The sequence below is a fragment of the Manacus candei genome, unplaced genomic scaffold (genome assembly GCF_025592945.1).
Source record: "Manacus candei isolate 608988 ecotype Guabito, Panama unplaced genomic scaffold, ASM2559294v1 h1tg000032l, whole genome shotgun sequence".
NCBI classification, from domain to species: Eukaryota; Metazoa; Chordata; class Aves; order Passeriformes; family Pipridae; genus Manacus; species Manacus candei.
The window spans coordinates 481,905-503,476 of record NW_026138080.1 but is presented as its reverse complement, the minus strand read 5'-3'; positions in this window follow the sequence as shown (position 1 = coordinate 503,476).

The following is a 21,572-nucleotide window of genomic DNA, read 5'->3' as shown; positions in this document are numbered from 1 at the left end:
TGGAGTGGTGTGCCTGATGCCTGCTCCTGCTGTCTTTTTAGTGTGCTGAGGGAATTTTCACTGGGATGCGGATACTTGCATGTATATATTTGGCAAGAACTAACTGTAAGGTTAGGACTAAGTCTTTTTTGTCCTTGGGTATGTGTAATAGCCGTCTTAACATCTTCAGTGTTATGCTTTATTGTAAGCTACAAGGACTAAGGCTGTTATAGGCATAGTGATTATTATTGGGGCTTGTTTTAGTTGTAGTAATAGTTGCTATTGATTTAGGATTTGTTTAGTGGTTGGAAAAGTAGTTCTAGTGGATAACAAAAATGTGTTGTTGAGAAGTTAGAAGAGTAGAAAGGGGCAGGATTGTAGTGTTGTGGGCGGGTTTGTTAAGGTTTTATGTTCTTGTAGTTGAAATTACAACGATGGTTTTTCAGGCCAAAGGTCTTGGATAGAGGCCAAGCAGGAATTGTTATGACGTACTTTATACTATTTTTAAGTGTTAGTTTTATTTTGGGAGGACTAGCAGTTGCTTCCAATCCTTCTCCATACTATGCAGTAGTGGGGTTAGTGTTGGCGTCTATTGTAGGGTGTGGATGATTAATGAGTTTGGGGGTGTCTTTTGTATCACTAGTGTTATTTCTGGTATATTTAGGTGGGATGTTAGTGGTTTTTGTGTATTCGGTTTCATTGGCAGCAGATCCATTTCCTGAGACCTGAGGGGACTGGCAGGTTGTTGGGTATGGTGCTGGGTTAGTTTTAGTGTTGGGGGGTGGGGTGTTTATTATAGGGCTATCTGAGTTAGAGTGGTTAGGGATAAACACGGTGGATAGTGGGGGTGTTTTATCTATTCGGTTGGATTTTGAGGGAGCGGCTATGTTTTCTTCTTGGGGGGTGGGACAATTTTTAATTGCGGACTGGGGTCTGTTGCTGACGTTGTTTGTTGTGCTAGAACTTGTACGAGGGTTGTCTGGTGGGGCAATTCGGGCGGTTTAAGGTGGTGTGGTTCAGAGAATAGTTTAATGAAAATGCCAGCTTTGGGAGTTGGTGATAAAGGTTTGATTCCTTTTTTTCTGAAGGGTTGGAAAAAAGTTTGGGACCAACTGTTAAAGGTGTATGTGGGTGGAATATTAGTTAGAGTAGTGGGGGCGATTAATTGGGGAGGTAAGAGGGTGAAAGGAAATGATGGGGTAGATTAAAGTGTAAACAAACAAATGAACAAATGAATGATGAAAGGAAATGATGGGGTAGATTAAAGTGTAAACAAACAAATGAACAAATGAATGATGAAAGGAAATGATGGGGTAGATTAAAGTGTAAACAAACAAATGAACAAATGAATGGAGAAAGGAAATGATGGGGTAGATTAAAGTGTAAACAAACAAATGAACAAATGAATGATGAAAGGAAATGATGGGATAGATTAAAGTGTAAACAAACAAATGAACAAATGAATGATGAAAGGAAATGATGGGGTAGATTAAAGTGTAAACAAACAAATGAACAAATGAATGATGAAAGGAAATGATGGGGTAGATTAAAGTGTGTTAAAAAAATTTAACAAATTGATGATGCAAATGTCTTAATTGGAAAATTAGGGGAATGGAAAGTTTGTAAAATCTGAAATTTTTGTTAAAAAATTTAAAAACAAAAATTAATGATGAATAGAGGGAAAGTCCCTAGATCATTGCAAAAAATGATAAAATTTTTGTAATTTTTTGTGAAATTGACGGCAAAAAATATGTCTGGCGTTAGGGTTAGGAGGAGTGCTCAGGTGTTTAGATAGGAGGTGTTAAGACTTTCGATAATGAGATCTTTTGAGTAAAATCCTGCTAAAAATGGTGTTCCTATGAGAGCTAAATTTCCGATTGTCAGGCATGAGGTAGTTGTAGGGAGTAGTTTCTGTAATCCTCCTATTTTTCGAATGTCTTGTTCACCGTTAAGGCTGTGAATGATAGACCCGGAGCAAAGGAAGAGTATGGCTTTAAAGAATGCATGTGTAGAGATGTGTAGGAAGGCTAGTTGAGGTAGATTTAGGCCAATAGTGACTATTATTAGTCCTAGTTGGCTGGATGTAGAGAAGGCAATAATTTTTTTGATGTTGTTTTGGGTAAGAGCGCATGTAGCGGCAAATAGGGTGGATAGGGCACCTATACAAAGGCACATAGTTAGGGCAATTTGGTTGTTACATAATATGTGGTGAGTGCGAATAAGTAGAAAGATTCCGGCAACTACTATTGTGCTGGAATGGAGTAGGGCAGATACAGGGGTTGGTCCTTCTATAGCTGCTGGGAGTCATGGATGCAGGCCAAATTGGGCGGATTTACCTGTGGCGGCTAGGATGAGCCCTAAGAGAGGGAGAAGGGATATTTGGTTTGGGGAGGATTGCTGTTGAATTTCTCAAGTGTTTATTGAGGATGTTAGTCATGCTATGCAGAGGATTCGTCCAATATCCCCAATACGGTTGTAAAGTACGGCTTGAAGTGCAGCGGTGTTGGCTTCTGCTCGACCGTGTCACCATCCAATCAGGAGGAAGGATATAATTCCGACTCCCTCTCAGCCAATAAATAAGAGGAATATGTTATTAGCGATGATTAAGATGAGTATTGCAATGAGAAAGATTAGAAGGTAAAGAGAGAATTTTGTGGTGTGGGGTTCTGAGGCTATATATCATGTTGTAAATTGAAGAATAGATCATGTTACGAATAGTGCAATAGGAAAAAATGTTAAGGAGTATTGGTCTATTTTAAGGCTAAAAGGGATTTTGAAGTTCGCAATAAATTTTCATTCTCAATAGAAAGTGGTATTTTCCATATTTAAGTAGATGGAGAGGATTATGGGAATTAAACTAACTATGAAGGAAGTTTTAACAGTGTGTATGATGGTTGTTGGAGAGTTTAGATAGTTTTTGGATAGGAGGGGGAGTAGGATGGGTATAGAGAGGGTAGCCAGGGTCAAGAATATGGAGGTGTTGAGGATTAATGGGAAGTCCATTACTTTTACTTGGACTTGCACCAAGATGAATGGCTCCTAAGACCAGTGGATTGCTATTATCCTTTAAAAGTAAGGGGGCTGAGGTCTTAGGCTCAGATGCAAGAGTTAGCAGTTCTTGTTGGTTAAACCTCCCCTCGGCAGACAAGAAGAGTTTAACTTCTATTTTTAGGATCACAGTCTAATGTTTGGTTTAAAACTATGCTTGCATGTGGGAATTCCTGAGATTAGCTCTGGTTTTAGGATGAGGAGGAGGGAGGGTAGGATATGAAGTGTTATAAGGAGATCTTCTGGTGTGTTTGAATTTTGAGTGGTTGTAATATAGGTTGGAGTTGGACCTCGTTGGGTTATAAGGAGTATGTAGAGGGTATAGGCTGCAGTTAGTAGAGTTGCGACTCCGGTTAGGATAATGGTGAAGGTAGATCAGTTGAAGAGTGCAATTATGATAGTTAATTCAGCTATCAGGTTAGTGGTAGGAGGAAGGGCTATGTTTGTTAGGTTGGCTAGGAGCCATCAGATTCCTGTTAGAGTTAAAAGGGGTTGTAGGCCTCGTGTTAGAAGGAGAGTATGACTATGTATGCGTTCATAGTTTGTATTAGCTAGGCAAAATAGTATGGAAGAGGTGAGTCCATGTGAAATCATTAGGATTATGGCCCCTGAAAAGGATCAGTGGGTTTGGATTATTGTTGCGGCAATGACTAGACCTATGTGGCTTACTGAGGAGTAGGCGATTAATGACTTAAGGTCGATTTGGCGTAGGCAGATGGAGCTTGTCATTAGTGCCCCTCATAAGGCTAGGGTTAAAAATGGGTAGTAGAGGTAGTCTAATAGGGAGTTTGTAATTATTGAGGTACGCATAATGCCGTATCCCCCAAGTTTGAGGAGGAGCGCAGCTAGGAGTATGGATCCTGCGATTGGTGCCTCTACATGGGCTTTTGGGAGTCATAGGTGTAGTCCGTAAAGGGGAGCTTTCACTATGAAAGCGAGCAATAGGGTTAGACTTGATATGAGGCCTGTTCAGGAGTTTGTACGAGGTGAGTGTGAAAGTTTTATTATAGTGATGTGTATAGTTCCTGTTTGAGTGTGAAGATAGAGAATCACTACTAATAGGGGAAGAGAACTAATTAGTGTATAAAATAAGAGGTAGATTCCAGCACTTAAACGTTCTGGTTGGCTACCCCATCGTGTGATTAGAATTAGGGTAGGGATTAGGGTAGCTTCGAATGCGATATAAAATAATATCAGTTCTAAGGCTGAGAAGGCCAAGATAATGAATGGTTGGGTGAGGATTATGGTTATGGTAAAAATATATTTTCGTGTGGGAGGTTCTTGTTGAAGGTGATTTTGGCTTGCCAGGATTATAAGAGGTAGAAGTCAACAAGATAGAACTAATAAGGGGGATGAAATTTGATCAGTTCCAAGTCATGGTGATAGGTTTTTGCTAGGGTAATAGGTTGAAGGAAGTCATTGTAAGCTAGCGGTTGCAATTAAGAGGTTGTGCGAGACATTGAGTCATAGGAATTTTGGAGGAGATAGGAGAGTTATGGGGAGTAATATGATTGTAGGGAGAATAATTTTTAACATTGTAGAAGGTTTAGATTGTGTAAATGATCTGATCCGTGAGTTCGGGTGGAAGCTACTAGGACTGCTAGACCGGCGCCTGCTTCACAGGCTAAGAATGCTAACATAAGAATAGACATTAAGGTGGGGGATGTTGTTTGAGTTTGAATAGGTCATATGGAGAGGGCAATGTATATTGATAGTATTATACTTTCTAAGCATAGCAGGGCAGAAATTAGGTGTATTCGGTGAAAGGCTAGTCCTAGACTACTTAGGGTGAAGGCAGAGTAGAAGCTTAAATGCAGAAAGGTCATTGAGAAAGTCACGGGGTAGGACTGTGGTTTGTTGAGCCGAAATCAACTGTCTTTGCTAGACTAACTTTCTGAAGTTATTCTGCTCATTCTAAGCCCCCTTGAATTCATTCATAAATTAGCCCTAGTGCGAGGAGGAGAATGACTGTGGAGGTTCATGTTAAGGTAGTGAGGGGGGAGAGGAGTTGAGTAGCCCATGGGAGGGGCAGTAGGAGGGCAATTTCTAGGTCGAACAAGAGGAATAAGATTGCAACAAGGAAGAATTGGATTGAAAATGGGAGGCGGGCAGAGCCCAGTGGGTCAAAGCCACATTCGTATGGGGATAATTTTTCTGAATCTGGATTTATTTGAGCTAATCAAAGGTCTAGTGAAGTTAGGTTAATACATAGTGATAGGGAAATTGTGAATATAAAGAGGATGATGTTAATTGCCTTTCTCTGGTTTTGATCCAGATTTTAGAGATTGGAAGTCAATTGTAATTAATATACTAGAAGGGCAAGATCCTCATCAATAGATCGTTATGTAGAGGAACAGTCAGATAATGTCAACAAAATGTCAGTATCAGGCCGCTGCTTCAAAGTCAAAGTGGTGGTTGGATGTGAAGAGGAATTTTACGAGGCGGAGGAGGCAAATCAAGAGGAAGGAGGATCCAATGATTACGTGGAGACCATGAAATCCTGTGGCGACAAAAAAGGTTGATCCATAGACTCCGTCGGCAATTGAGAATGGAGCTTCATAATATTCTATTGCTTGAAGTGCTGTAAAGTAGAATCCTAATAGGACGGTTATAAGTAGGGCTTGGGTAGCTTGGTTCCGATTGCCCTCTGTAATGCTGTGATGTGCTCCTGTGACAGTGACTCCTGAGGCTAGGAGGATAGCAGTGTTTAGTAGGGGGACTTCTATTGGATTGAGAGGTTTGATTCCTATAGGAGGTCATTGTCCTCCGAGTTCTGGAGTGGGATAGCAGTGTTTAGTAGGGGGACTTCTATTGGATTGAGAGGTTTGATTCCTATAGGAGGTCATTGTCCTCCGAGTTCTGGAGTGGGGACTAAGCTGGAGTGGAAGAATGCTCAGAAGAATCCTAGGAAGAAGAATGCTTTGGATGTAATAAATAAAATTATTCTGTAACGTAAGCCCTTTTGGACTGTAGGGGTATGGTAGCCTTGGAATGTGCTTTCTCGTACGATGTCACGTCATCATTGGAGTATCACTAGGATTATAGAGAGTAGGCCTAGGAGTAAGAGTTGGATAGAGTTGTGGTGAAATCATATGGCTAATCCAGAGGTAGTGAGGAGGGCGGTTGCTGCTCCAAAAATGGGTCAAGGGTTTGGGTCTACTATGTGAAATAAGTGGGTTAGGTGTGTCATGAAGGGTTAAATGTTTTCTTGTAAGTAAAGGCTTAGGAGAAGTACAAAGACATACGCTTGGATTATTGCCACGGCCACTTCTAGAATTGTTAAGAGGAGTAGAATTGTTCTAGTTAGAAGGGACACGGTAGGTATAATGGGAAGGAGGATGGTAGTGGCTGTTGAAATAAGTTGGATGAGCAGGTGTCCTGCTGTGAGGTTGGCTGTGAGGCGAACTCCTAAGGCTAAAGGGCGAATGAGAAGGCTTGTTGTTTCAATTCTGATGAGGGCAGGAATTAGAGGTGTTGGGGTGCCTTCTGGTAGGAGGTGTCCAAGGGAAGCTGAAGGTTGGTTTCGTAGGCCTGTTAGCAGGGTGGCAAGTCATAGAGGGAAGGCGAGGGCTAGGTTTATTGATAGTTGGGTAGTAGGTGTGAATGTGTAAGGTAGGAGGTCTAATAGGTTAATTGTTAGAAGTATAATTATGAGTGATGATAGGATTAGGGCTCATTTATGGCCTTTTTTGTTTAATGGGGTCATTAGTTGTTTTGTGATTAAATGGAGAAATCAGAGTTGAAGAGTTGAAAGACGATTTGTAACTCATCGATTGCCAGGAGAAGGAAGTAATAGGGTTGGGAATAACAGTGAGATGAGGATAAGGGGGATTCCGAGGAGGGTTGGGCTTATGAATTGATCAAAGAAGCTTAGGTTCATGGTCAGTTTCAGGAATGGGTTTTTATAGTGGGTAGTGTTTTGTTGGAGGGTGAGTTAGTTGGGGTAAATAGTAAGAGTTTAGGTTGAAGGATAAGAGAAAAAGTGAATCATGAAGTTAGTATGATAAAAAGTCAAGGTGCGGGGTTTAGTTGGGGCGTGTCATTAAGGAGGGTGAATAATCCTCTTTCTCTAGCTTAAAAGGCTAGTGCTGGTTCATAGCTTCTTAATGATTAGGATGTTAGAAGTGAAGATCAGTTTTCGAAGTGTGTTAGAGGGGCTGATTCTACTACGATAGGTATGAAGCTGTGGTTGGCTCCACAGATTTCTGAGCACTGACCGTAGAAGATTCCAGGACGGGTTGTGATAAAGGAAGTTTGGTTCAGTCGTCCTGGAATTGCATCGGTTTTTACACCAAGGCTAGGAACAGCTCAGGAGTGGAGAATGTCATCAGCTGTGACAATAATTCGAATCGGGGATTCTATTGGAATGACGATGCGGTTATCAACTTCTAGGAGGCGGAAATGACCGAGTGGTAGATCCATAGTTGGTAGTATGTAAGAGTCAAAAGATAAATCTTTAAAGTCTGTATATTCGTAGGATCAGTATCATTGATGGCCAATAGCTTTGAGGGTGAGGTCAGGTTCATCGATTTCGTCTATCATGTAGTGGATTTGAAGGGATGGGAGGGCTAGTATAATTAGGACAATGGTAGGTAAGATTGTTCAGACAAGTTCTACTTCTTGTGCGTCGACGGTGTTGGAGGATAGTTTTTCTATAAGTATAAGAGCTAGTAAATACAGGACTAGGCTACAAATGGCTAGTGCGACTATTAGGGCGTGGTCGTGAAATTCAATAAGTTCTTCTATAATAGGGGATGAAGCGTCTTGAAAACCAAATTGAGAGTGGTTGGCCATGGAGTTGGGATGGGATGTACTGGGTTTTCACCTGTGATTTAGTCTTGACAAGACTATGTAATGATTTTACTAACAACCCATAAGAAAGAAGCATGAGTGGTTTGATGCAGTTGGCTTGAAACCAGCTTATGAGGGTTCGATTCCTTCCTTTCTTGTACTTGGACAAAAGCTGGTTCTTCAAAGGTATGGTAGGGAGGAGGGCAGCCGTGAATTCATTCAATGTTTGTGGAGGTAAGTTCTGGTTGCACTCCTTTCCGTTTGGATGCGAAGGCTTCTCAGATAATGAACATTAGTATAATTACAGCTACTATGGAGATGAGGGAGCCGATGGAGGATAGGGTGTTTCATAGGGTGTAAGCATCTGGGTAGTCTGAGTATCGTCGTGGTATACCAGCTAGGCCTAGGAAATGTTGTGGGAAGAATGTTAGGTTGACTCCAAAGAATATTACTCCAAAGTGGGCTTTAGCTCATGTAGAGTGAAGGGTGTAGCCAGTGAACAGTGGGAATCAATGTGTGAAGCCAGCTAAAATGGCGAATACTGCTCCCATAGATAAGATGTAGTGGAAATGTGCAACTACGTAGTAGGTGTCGTGCGGGGCGATGTCTAGGGAGGAGTTGGCAAGAACGATGCCTGTTAGTCCACCAATGGTGAAGAGGAAAATAAAGCCCAGGGCTCGTAGTATGGGCGGGTCTCATTTGATTGTTCCACCGTGTAGGGTTGCTAGTCAGCTGAAGACTTTAATGCCAGTGGGGATTGCAATAATTATGGTGGCGGATGTGAATTAAGCTCGGGTATCTACGTCCATTCCAACTGTAAATATGTGGTGAGCTCATACGATAAAGCCCAAGAAACCAATGGATAATATGGCTCAGACTATGCCTATGTAGCCAAAGGGTTCTTTTTTACCGGCGTAGTAGGCTACAACATGGGAAATAATTCCGAATCCTGGTAGGATAAGGATGTAGACTTCTGGATGGCCAAAAAACCAGAATAAGTGTTGATATAAAATTGGGTCTCCGCCTCCTGCGGGGTCAAAGAATGTAGTGTTTAGGTTTCAGTCTGTTAGAAGCATTGTAATGCCAGCAGCGAGGACTGGTAGGGAGAGGAGAAGTAGAACTGCAGTAATTAGGACGGATCAAACGAATAGAGGGGTTTGGTATTGTGAGAGAGCAGGTGGTTTTACATTGATTGCTGTGGTGATAAAGTTGATTGCCCCAAGGATGGATGAGACACCTGCCAGGTGAAGGGAGAAGATGGCAAGGTCTACTGATGCACCGGCGTGGGCTAGATTTCCGACTAGGGGTGGGTATACTGTTCATCCTGTTCCAACCCCGGCTTCTACTGTAGAAGATGCTAGAAGAAGTAGGAAGGATGGAGGAAGTAGTCAGAAGCTCATGTTATTTATTCGTGGAAATGCTATGTCGGGGGCACCAATTATTAATGGTACTAATCAGTTACCAAACCCTCCGATTATAATAGGCATTACTATAAAGAAAATTATAACGAAGGCATGTGCGGTGACGATTACATTGTAAATTTGGTCATCGCCTAAAAGGGTGCCTGGCTGTCCTAGTTCTGCTCGAATGAGGAGACTAAGGGCTGTGCCGATTATACCAGCTCATGCGCCAAAAATAAGGTAAAGTGTGCCGATATCTTTGTGGTTAGTGGAGAATAGTCAACGGTTGATGAAAGTCATAGGTAAGATGGCTGAGTGTAGAAGCGTTAGGCTGTAGTCCTTTTTACAGAGGTTTGATTCCTCTTCTTATCGATTCTGTAGTGAAGTTCATGTTGAGTTGCAAGCTCACTGATGTGCATTAAACATGCGCCGGGATCTAGTAGACAGAAGTCTGTTGGTTGGGGCATTTAGCTGTTAACTAAAATTTTATGGGATCAAAGCCCATCTGTCTAGGGGGAGGTTCTAGCTTAATTAAAGCATCTGAGTTGCATTCAGGAGATGCAGGTTAGTATCCTGTGTACCTTAACAGAAACTAAGAGGGATTAGCCCTTGTTTAAGGCTTTGAAGGCCTTCGGTTTAAATAACCTAAGTTTCTAAGGGATTGCGAGTACTATGGGAGATAGTGGCAGGAGTATAATTGATAAGGAGGTAAAGGTTGTGGTTAGGGTGTTAGTTGGTTTGTTAGTTTGTCATTGTTTTATGTAGTTAGTGAAGTTTGGGGGTAGTGTGATGGTTGCACAGTAGGCCAGTCGTAGGTAGAAGAAAAGTCCAAGTAAAGAGAGTAGGGTAATAACTGTGGCTACTACTGTTAGTTCTTGTTTTGTGAGCTCTTGAATAATTAACCATTTGGGTAGGAATCCCATTAGGGGAGGAAGACCTGCAAGGGAGAGGAGAGTGAGCATAAGGATTGTGGTTAGTGATGGAATTTTGGTTCATGTGGATATAACAGTGGATAGTTTTAGGGTATTGGTTGTGTTAAGGATGAAGAAGATGGCGGAAGTTGTTACAGTATATAGATAGAACGTAATTAAAGTCAGATTGGGGTTATAGTTGAGAATAATAGTTATTCATCCTAGGTGTGCGATAGATGAGAAATAAAGAGATTTTCTCTCTACTTCCTGTCAGTAACGATACCTGGCCACTTCATGGGAAGCAGGGCTTCACCACACAGAGAAGCCGCTCAGAAGGTATGTATTGTAAAAAAATGGATTTTCCCCCTTTCCTGTTCCTTTCCTGAGCTCTTGTAGCTGAGCTGACGCCATATATTCTGCAATGTCCCTTTGGTCCATTTGGCTCAACTGACCTGTCTGTATCGCCTCCCATGATCTTGCCCCCGATTCAGGGGACGAAGCCGACAATGCAGATGCTGCACCAGCCCTGCTCAGCAGTTGCCAAAGCACTGGAGTGATTAACCCCTTTGTAGCTCCCAATGCAAAGCACAGCACTGTGACGCCTGCAGTGAGAAAATGAACTCCAGCTCAGACAGACCCAACACATGTGGGATTCTGAAATGTCTCAGGGTTCCTTTGGTTCCACGATGCCCCTCTCAGACCTGGCAGTAGAAAAATAAATCAAAAAATTGAGAAGAAATCATCTTAAAGTCATGCTAAACCTGTCTTCTACAGTCCAGAATCTATATACGTGTGACTGCAGATACTTGGGATGAGGGTAGATGCTCAGAGGAATTCATGGGTTTGATCTAGGAAACCTGTCCCAAAGTTTTCACTACCTTTTCCTCCTTGGACATTTCCTGATGCCCAGAGGAAGCTCATGTCCAACAGCAGCAGGCGACCCTTGTATAACAAGGAATGAATGATGCTCCTCGTGCGGTGGTGAGACAAAGAGAAGTTTATTCAAAATTCCCACTCTTAAATCCCTGTGTACAATGTGACTTCTTCAGCCAATAGAGTTATATGTGACTGCGCATGTCCCCTCGGGCCCATCGCCCTGGCACATCCCCTGTGCATCCAGACACGCCTCCCACACAGCTCCATCCCCCACTTCCTCCTCCTGGCTGCAGCTCTTGCACTTCTGCTTCTTCCTGGGCATCTCCCTGGCTGCCTTCCTGGGCCATGGCCTCATCCTCAGCGCCGTAGCCTGCCACCACCACCTGCACACCCCCCAGGGACTTCTTCCTGCTCCACCTCTCCCTCACACACCCGGGCTGCATCTGCACCACTCTCCCGAAAGCCATGGCCAATTCCCTCTGGAACACCAGGGGCATGTCCTACTCAGGATGAGCTGCACAGGTGTTTTTTGCTTTTCTTCTTGATCACAGCGGAGCTTGCCCTTCTCACCATCATGTCCTATGACCGCTACGTGGCCATCTGCAAAGTCCTTCACTACAGGACCCTCCTGGGCAGCAGAGCTTGTGCCCACGTGGCAGCAGCTGCCTGGGCCACTGGGAAGCGGGTCTGGTCCTGGGGCTGCAGGAGCTGCCGCCTGAGCTGATGATCTCCTGAGCAGTCCAGACATGCAGTCACTGTCCCTGTCCTCTATTGCCTCCCTTTCTTGCTGCAGGACCAGAAACGACTGTGCTGCTCTGCTGGGCTGGGGCGGGGCAGGGAGATGAGGGGACCAGGGAGGGGCTGGTCTGGGCAGTTCCAGTGACTAGAAAACCCCAATGTTCATCTGAAGTGTAGGAGTGGGCAGGGTGGGAGCATTACAGGGCTGAGGTAGCTCCAGGCTCTGGGAGTGGTAGCAGGAGCCCAGGGAGACACTGCCCCTGCTGCAATGAACTGCCTGTGTGTGTGCCAGGGAAGGACTCGTGTCTCTGAACACCCCCGTGTGTGCATCAGTCCAGCTCAGGGTTGGACACCTCTCAGAGCCCTGACACATTTCTCTGTGTGACTCCAGGAAAACCCCCGCTGTGCCAGGGAGTTACCAGATCCTTTGCTGTCACCCTCCTGGTGTCCTGTGTAATGATGAAACTAGAAAAGGTGATCATCATACCCTGGTAATTTTCTAAGAGGAGAAATGTCACTGCTGGAAAGAAGTGTCACTGAAGAGGTGAGAAGAGGGAACATCATTGTTTCCTTCAGTCTGTTCCACAACAGGTTCCCCTGGAGCCCCAGGGACACCTGCGGGGAACCCAGAGGGGCAGAGAAAGGGCTGCCTTTGGCTCTTGCTGTGCTGCTCAGCTGGGTCGGGCTCCTGGCACACAGGGAAATCCTGGTAAGCGGGTAGCACTGCAGAGAGACAGCTCTGCCCAGGAGCAGCTCCTCTGTACAGCCCAGCAGGGCCGAGGGCACTGCCTGTAGGCACGAGAGAAGAGAAGAAAGGCAAAGGGAGGTTAAAGGCAGCAGAAAGATGGGAGGTGTTCAGCTGAGACACAACTTGGGGACACAACTTCACACTCCTCTGCAGAGTGAGTCTACAGGTGCAGGGCAATGTTGCTTGTGTTCCTGGAGGAATCTCCTAAAGCTACCACATCCCACAGCCTTGCACATCTGTCAGGACTCTCCCAGTTTCTCTGTTGCACCGGAGGAGGATGTTCTCCAGGGCAGGCCTTCCCTGCAGCACCGTCAGAGGGACAGTGCAGGTGGGCTCCTTCTCCCAGGGATGGCTGCGGGGTGGGAAGGTGGGGGTGCAGCCAGGGATGCCCGGGGCTGTCCTGCAGAGCAGGGTCCCTGTGCTCCGGGGTTCTTTGTGCCAGGGCAGGGACTTTGCTGCCTGCTGGGGTCAGGTCTCATCCTGCCTGGGTAGTTGCCCAGCCCTCTGCAGGGAGAAGCTGTCGGTGGGTGGTGAGAACCCCAGCAGGAGCCAGGTAGGTTCTTCCTGCCGTTGGATGAGGTGTGTGTGGTCAGGGCTGTGGGAGGTCAGGGCTGCTCCCAGATCCAGATCACACCAGCACATTTCCAAGAGCATTGTCAAATGGGAAGGACAAAGCACAATTATTAGGAAGGAATGGAGCTTTTCTCAGTCAGTGTTTTCAGTTTCCTACTCCTGAGGAATCTGGGGGTTGAGAAATGGAAAAGGAGCTCCCATGTTGGACAAGTCACTGAGACTCCTGAGCTCTAACTTGGAATGCACAAGTGCTTCTGTAAGCAACTTCCTAAAGTGCTTTTGGCCTCTGCTCTGCTTTTGACAGAAGCAGCATCACTTCTGCTGGACCCATCTGTTTTTTCTTTATCTGCCCTTTTCCACCTGCAAAAAGAAAAGTTGTCCAGTCAGTGCGCTGCAAACAGGCAGGTTTCTCTCAGGCCACAGTGAGGGCACAGACATTCGGATGGAGTGGTGACAGGGAAGTCATGAATGGATTTCTGATGTTGAGTCTACTGTTTTGAAATCAGAAAATGTGGTGTTGAAGTCATCGTTAGCCTTTGAGAGGGAAACAGGAGAAAAATGGGATAAATTTGTTGCTAAAAATGAGCTGCTTCAAAATGAGGTTGACCACCTTCAAAGTCTTGTTAAAATTTGGATGATTATGAAACAGTCAACTCACGGATTACCCCCATCAATACTAGACAATGCCCGCAGTATAAAGGCATAAAGCCCTCCCAGCCCCGCCAGGAACCCTCAAATCCCATCCCGGTCCCACAGGACACTCCCAACTTCCCCTTAAACCCTCCGAGGCCCCCAGACTGCCTCCCAGACCCACAAAAACATACAAGATGCCCCTAAACCCCTCCCAGTTACCTCCAGCCCTCCCAGGACCTTTCAAACCCTCTCCTAGTTACCCCCTTCCCCTTGAGTATGCCCCCAAACTCTCTCCCAGTTCCTTCCCACATCCCCGACGATTCCCCAAAACCCCTCACAGCTGCCCCAATCTCCCCAACCTCCCTCCCAAACCCCCAAACTCCCCCAAACACCTTCCCAGTTACCCCCAGCACTTCCAACCTCTTCTCAGCCTCCCCATTCCTTCCCAAAGCCCCTCCCAGTTGCCGGCCCGTCCCCCAGGCTCGGGTGAGGAGGTGCCCCAGGCTGACTGGCCCGCCCAGACAGGGGCGGTTCCAGCAACATGTCAGGAGCCACCCCCTGCCCCAAAAGCTCCCGCCCGCCCTAGAGCCACCTCAGCTGCCCCTGCAGGGGAGAAATCCAGGCCGGAGCAGAGCAGGGGGCAGGGCCGGGCTGGGACCTCGATGGACGGGGGCACTGGGAGAGCAGGGGAGACACCGGGATGGGCTGAGGGGGCACTGGGGGAGAGGGGAGACACTGGGATGGGCTGAGGGGGCACTGGGAGGGAGAGGGGAAAGTTTTTTGCCCCTTTCCTGGGCACTTGAACACCCTCTGCACCCCCGTTCCTGGCCGTGCCAGTTGTCCTTTCCCCCCAAGCCATGAACAGGTTTTGGGGCTCCCTCGTGGGTCGCAGTCAATAGGACGGCTCTGCTGGAATGACGTCATTGCCAAATTCTGCTGGGCCCCAGTCCTTGTGCCGGTGAGTCACCCAATAGAACGTCGAAACTTCCGCGGGGGCTGCCGGGAGCGGGGCGATGATGGCGGGGGAGGGGAGGATCGGGATTGAACCCGATTGGTCCTGATCGATCCCGGCCCCAGGGTCTCCCCCCGCCGCGCTGTTTTTCTCGTGCGGCCCCAACGAGGCCATGGTGGTGTGGGGTGAGTTCAGGGGGTCTGGGGGTTCCTTGTGACCCCTCCGAATCTCCCCCAAGACTCTCGGGAACCGCCCAGATCCCCCCCAAGACTTCTGGGGACCCTCCGCCTTTCCCCCTCCTCCCCCAAATCTCCTGTGCATCCCCTTAACCCTTGAAAATCTCCTGGGACCACCTCAGACCCCCAGACTCCCTCCTGGGGACCCCCAAACACTCTTCAGGACTCCGGGGCCCCTCCCGACCCCCTCTTAGAGTCTTTTGGGTGTCACCAACCCTTTACGGCGGATTCCTTCGTCCATTTTTCCACCCTGGACTACTGTGGGTCCACCCCCCCAAGAAACTACTGGGAACTCCCCAGTGTCCCACCACGAGATTCCTGGGTCCCTCCCCACCCCCCAACCCCCTGTGGGTGCCCCCATCCTTTCTTCCCCTCGAAAATATTCTTGGGGGTCCCCCAATGTCTCCTCCAGCCCCCATCCTGCCAGGGATGGATTTGGGGGGATCTCCTTCCCCTTCCCTCTGGCCCGAAGGCAATTGCCCTCCCTGTCCTTCTTCCTTCACCCCCAGGCAGAAAAGAGAAGAGAAACAACCAGTTGGCCCTGGCAGGTGTGGGTGTGTGCAGGCTGTGGTTGAGTGGTTGAGAAGGGAGAGGAGGGGGCTGGTGTTTGGGCCAAGTCCAGCAGGTGATGTCTTTTGTATCTGGCAGTCCTTGGTCAGCTCCACGACCATCCAGCTGTCAGTGTTCATGACATACCCATCAGCCCTTCTCTTCTTGGCTCCTACACTTGCCAACCCTAAGCTGCTCCTAAGTTCTCTTGCTGTCAGTTCATAAAGAGGTCTTGTCAAGTGTTACTGATTTAGAAACTAAAGCCTGACATCTTTGTCTTTGCCAAAGATGTGTGTGAAAGGGCAGTGCTGTTGCAAAGCAGTGTTGAGCTTCACATTGGGTGACTTGGCAGCTTCCTCTGCATCACCCATGCACCCTGGGTTTCTTTGAAAAGTACTTTTCACTCCAAATGTGACACCACATTAGCCTGTAGGACATCCTGTCCCCAAATGGATAACTGTAAATATTAATAATTAAAAAGCGAGCCCCTCCATTATTCAAGAAAAGCTTGTATCTCTGTACTAAAAGCATCCAAGGGTCACGTCCCCCAGTTTTCTATCTGACAAGGGTTTGGAGGGGTTGCTTTGTGCAGGGAACCCTTTGGGGGCCCCTTGCACATGGGTAGGGCTGCACTCTGGGGGTGTGGGGCTTTGGTTCTTTGGTTGCCAGGGGCCACTGTGAGTCACTGAACCGGGGTGGGACAATGGGCAGGGCTGGCTGGGACAGGCTGTGGTACCTGTGACATAAAAGGGAAGTGTCCCCGTGGGGCAGCTCTGCAGGGTCCATCAGGGGATGCTGCCCAGTGCAGCCTGTGCTGTGGGGAGCGTGCAAACAGGAACAGGATGTGGCAGGAAGAATGTAGCAATGAACCATGGGAGTTGTGGTCTCCCGGGTTCTCAGACAATATTTGATTGTCATTGGTTAGAGGGTCACGTGACATGTTCAGGTGTGGTATTTAAACCTTGGCAGTTTGAATAAACGGTAATTCTGCTCTGGCACCTGTTCGTGTCTGAGTGGGGTTCATGCCTTGAACAGCACCTCAAATGGCCGTCCAATAAGGGACTTCAGCAGGTTACCGGCAACCAGGAGCAGAATCTCTGGGGAACCTGTCCGGGGGTGTCCATATCGCCAAAACCAAAAGGAAGAAAAGAAAGAATTCAGCGCGCTGGGTTACCTCTGCAAAAAGGAACAAAAAAGGAAGAAAAAAGGACCAGAAGAAAGGACAACAGAGCTTCAGCACAGAGGTAACCAAAAATTGGCGAATATGGGAGGGTGGTTTACCCGTCAGGAGGGAAATACTCCAAAAATCAAACAAACAGCTGAAGCTATCTCTCAACTTTTACAAGAACAGAGCATAACCATAGAAGAAAGTAAGTTATGGGACTTGTTATATTGGATTTCGTTGCATGAACCTGCACTACCTCTGACTGGACCTTGTCAAGTGTCATCTTGGAGGAAAATAGGGAACAAAATTATTGAAAAAGCCAGTGAGGGAGAAACAGACGCCCTCAAGAATTTGGCTACATGGAAGGACATTATGATAGCCTTGAATAAGCACTACAGAAAGGCAAATGCACCCAGGAGAGTGGACTTTCCCCCCCCTCACTCTTTTCCCCTCAAAACCCCCCCTTCAACCCCAGCCCCCCCTTCGACCGAGTGGGGCAGGGGGAGAATGCACGTTGGTCAGGGGGGATGGGGGGGAGGAGGAGCCCTTGGGGGGAACAGTGCAGTGGCAGCGTGTGGTGTGAAGGAGCATGTCTTGGGGGCTGGCAGCATGAGCATGGCAGCGGGGGGGGGATGCTGGCTTTATGCCAGCGCCCATGGCTGCAGTTGAGACCATACCATACAGAGCAGCAAGTAGTGCTGCTGGAGCCGAGGACTGTTACAGAGCAGCGTCTACCCCTGGACCGTTACGGGGTGACCGTTACACGGCGGTTGCACAGTCAACGTGCAGAAGGAGAGTGGCACCGGAGGCACCGCCATGTTGCCCCTGCCATGTGCCGGAAGTGAAGCCACCACCCCCAGGTTCAGGCGTTTTGCCGGGAAGGGAGGAGAATGACTATGATGGACAAATGGACAGCGAGTCTATAGAGGACACAGAAGGAGAAACAGCTTCAGGATTGGGTAGAGGTCCCTCCATAGGTTTATGGGATAAATGCAGGGAGGAAGCATCTCGTGCGGGTGATTGGAAAGTGGTAAATGCATGCCCTGTTATACATCGACCCCGGCAAGGCCCCCAGTACCAAGCTTTATCATACGAGGTGATCAAGGATTTAAGGCAGATAATTAAAGAGAGTGGTGTCTCCTCACCCCACATGTTTTCCTATCTAGAAACCCTAAGTAGCACCCACGTGTTTGCACCCCATGACTGGAAGGCACTACTAAAAATGGTACTAACCACTACACAATTTAGTGTATGGCTCACAGACTTTAGAGAAAGCTGTAAGGCTTATATTAATGACCAAACTAACGCTCAAACGAGAATGACTTATGCTCAATTAGTCGGGGAGGGGGCATATTCAAAACCCGAGTCCCAAATAGATTACCCCCGAGAGATATATGAAGTAATCGCAAAACTTGTATTGAGAACAGTGCGAAAGCTTCCATGCATAGACAAAGACTCTAACCTATCCTTTTCTAAAGTCTTCCAAGGGTCCACTGAACCTTACCCCAAGTTTCTGGATCGACTGCAGGCTTCCTTAGAGAGACAAATAGATAATGACGAGGCGAGAGAGATGCTCTTCAAGCAGCTCGCCTATGAAAATGCCAACTCTGACTGTCGAAGGGCCCTGCAGTCGATCCCCAAACACGACCAGTGCACATTAGCTGAATTGGTCCGAGCTTGCCAGGATGTCGGGTCAGTCAATCACCACACAGACTCACTAGCCACAGCATTAGCAGCCAAACTGCGTGTACCCGAAGGGGAAAAGGAAAAAGGCAGTTGCTTCCGATGCGGAGCAACTGATCACATTAAAAGACACTGCACTAAAAAACCCCCAGGGTACTGCCCTCGATGTGGCAAAGGAAAACACTGGGCTAGTGACTGCAAGTTCCGAGGTGGTATAAAAGGGGGGACTAAACCGCAGGGAAACGGGAGACAGGGCGCGAAGCCGCGCGCCCTGACCAACCAAACAAATACGGCTTCAAACAATATGCCAGCGATTTGCTCGCCGCCACCTCAGGCAGCACTGGGCTGGACCTGGTCTCCAGAGAACCAATAGTTTTAACATCTACTGCAGTGGTTTTGATACCCACTGGAGTCTGGGGACCTCTGAAGGCAGGAATGCATGCCTTACTAATTGGGCGCTCACCAACTACCATGATGGGTATATTCATTTTACCCAGAGTAATTGATCCAGATTCTCATAATGAAATCCAAATTATGGCCTGGACACCTGTGCCGCCTTGTTATATACCAAAAGGGCAGCACTTAGCCCAATTAATTCCTTTCTATAGCACTTTCTCCACACAAAAGGGTAATAAGAGTACTGAGGCATTTGCAGGCACAAATCCCCAACAGATCTTCTGGGCCAAGTCGATCTCTGCCTCCCAACCCATGATGACATGTCATATTGATGGGCGTAAATTTAAGGGTTTAGTGGATACAGGAGCAGATGTGTCTATAATTAAAGACTCTGAGTGGCCATCAGAATGGCCCACTGTGTTCCCCGCCTCAACCATCTTGGGGGTGGGGGGTATGCAAAGACCTAGACAGAGCAAGCATCTGCGTACGGTATTGGGACCTGAGGGACAGACTGCTAGGATTGCACCCTTCATAGCTCCCATTCCGTGTACCTTGTGGGGAAGGGATGTCCTCGGTCAATTTGGTACCACTGTACAGATAGCAACAGCAAACAATCAGGTTTTTCAGTAAGGGTCATTGGTCAGCCGTTCCATGAACTTATCAAACTAAAATGGAAGACAGACAACCCGATATGGGTGGACCAATGGCCCCTGAAGAGGGAACGGCTAGGTCACCTGCGAGACCTTGTACAGGAACAACTAAACGCTGGACATATAGTGCCAACTTCTAGCCCATGGAACACTCCGGTGTTTTGCATACCCAAGAAGAGCGGCAAATGGTGTTTACTACAAGACCTCAGAACAATTAATGCAGCCATTGAGCCAATGGGAACGCTGCAACCAGGACTTCCTTCCCCTGCCATGCTACCTGCGGGATGGCCACTAGTAGTAATAGACTTGAAAGACTGTTTTTTTACAATCTTTTTACATCCAGAAGATGCACCCCGCTTCGCCTTTTCAGTTCCAGCCTACAATCATGCGGAACCCATGCAAAGATACCACTGGACAGTATTGCCTCAGGGCATGAAAAACAGCCCGATGATTTGTCAAACAGTGGTAGCCAACATCATACACCCTGTTCGAAAACTCCACCCTTCAGCCATCATCTATCATTATATAGATGACATCCTGATAGCAGCAAAACACGGGACCGAACTACAATCCACCTTGACTGCCCTAACTGACGCCATCCAAAAAGCAGGTCTGCAGCTTGCCCCAGAAAAAATTCAACGCACCCAACCTTGGACCTACCTCGGATGGAGGATCACTCAACAGGAAATCATGCCACAACCACTGACTTTCAAAGTAACGGACACTATGACCCTGAATGATTTGCAACGGCTTTTAGGAGTCATTAACTGGCTGAGGCCTGTCTTGGGGATCACAACAGAGGAATTGCACCCCCTCTTCGAGCTACTTAAAGGTGACCCAACTCTCACATCTATTCGATGCCTAACCCCAGAAGCAAAACAAGCTCTGGAAGTATGCTCCCAAGCTGTCGAAAACAGGCAAAGCAGACGACGACACCCTGACCTGCACATTCGCCTCGCCATCATATCCAGCAAGTTCCAACCTTTTGCCGTCCTTTTCCAATGGGATCAGGCAGAATCCGACCCTTTGAGAATTCTAGAATGGTTATTTCTTCCCCACTCTCCACCTAAGACTGTTTGGACCATTAATGACATGCTTGCTAAGCTCATCATGAAGGGTAGAGGACGTCTGCAGGAGATGGATGGAAGGGATCCTGAGACGATCTACATTCCAGCCACAAAAGACAACTTAGACTGGCTTCTTGCAGAGGATGCTGGGTTTCAGACTGCATTAGCGGACTTCCACGGTAATATTTCCATTCACTTCCCGAAACATAAACTCTGGGCGGAAATAGGAAATCTACCCCTGATGGCCACGCGTCGCTGCAAACTACGACCAGTAAATGGAATCACAGTCTTCACTGACGCGTCTGGACGATCGAAAAAAGCCGTCGTGACATGGAAGAACCCTGCCACAGGACAATGGGACAATAAGGTACAAACCTTGGACCAAGGTTCTGTACAGGTTTTAGAACTAGCAGCTATCCGCATGGCATTTGAATTGTTCCATGATCAACCTATGAATGTTGTCACAGATTCTCACTATGCAGCAGGGTTGGTCTCACGTCTCGAAGCCTCCTTCCTTCGAGATGTCACTAATCCTCACTTATTCACAGAAATTCGTACCATATGGTTTCTTATCAACCACAGAAAATTTCATTTTTACATAATGCACACTCGGTCACACACAGAACTTCCAGGACCCATAGCAGAGGGCAATCAAAAAGCTGATGCAACTGCTATGGTAACTACAGTTCCCAAAATTCTGGAACAGGCTAAACTCTCACACCAGTTCTTCCACCAAAATGCACGTTCATTAAAGAGACAATTCCAAATTACAATAAACCAGGCCAGAGACATAATTATGTCATGCTCTGACTGCCAGCGAATTACCCCAATGCCAGCTAAGGAAGGGGTTAATCCCAGAGGCATAACAGCCAATGAAATCTGGCAGACAGACGTTACACATATAGCTGAATTCGGTAAACTAAAATATGTCCATGTTACAGTAGACACACATTCCAGATACATTAATGCAACAGCACACACGGGAGAAAAAGCCAAAGATGTTATCAGACACTGGCTCAGTTGTTTTGCAATCCTAGGAATTCCAAAAACCATAAAAACTGACAATGGCCCTGCTTATTGTTCTAAAAAAATCAAAACATTTCTCACAGATTGGGGGGTACTCCATTCCATAGGTATACCGCATTCACCCACAGGACAAGCGATTGTAGAAAGAGCT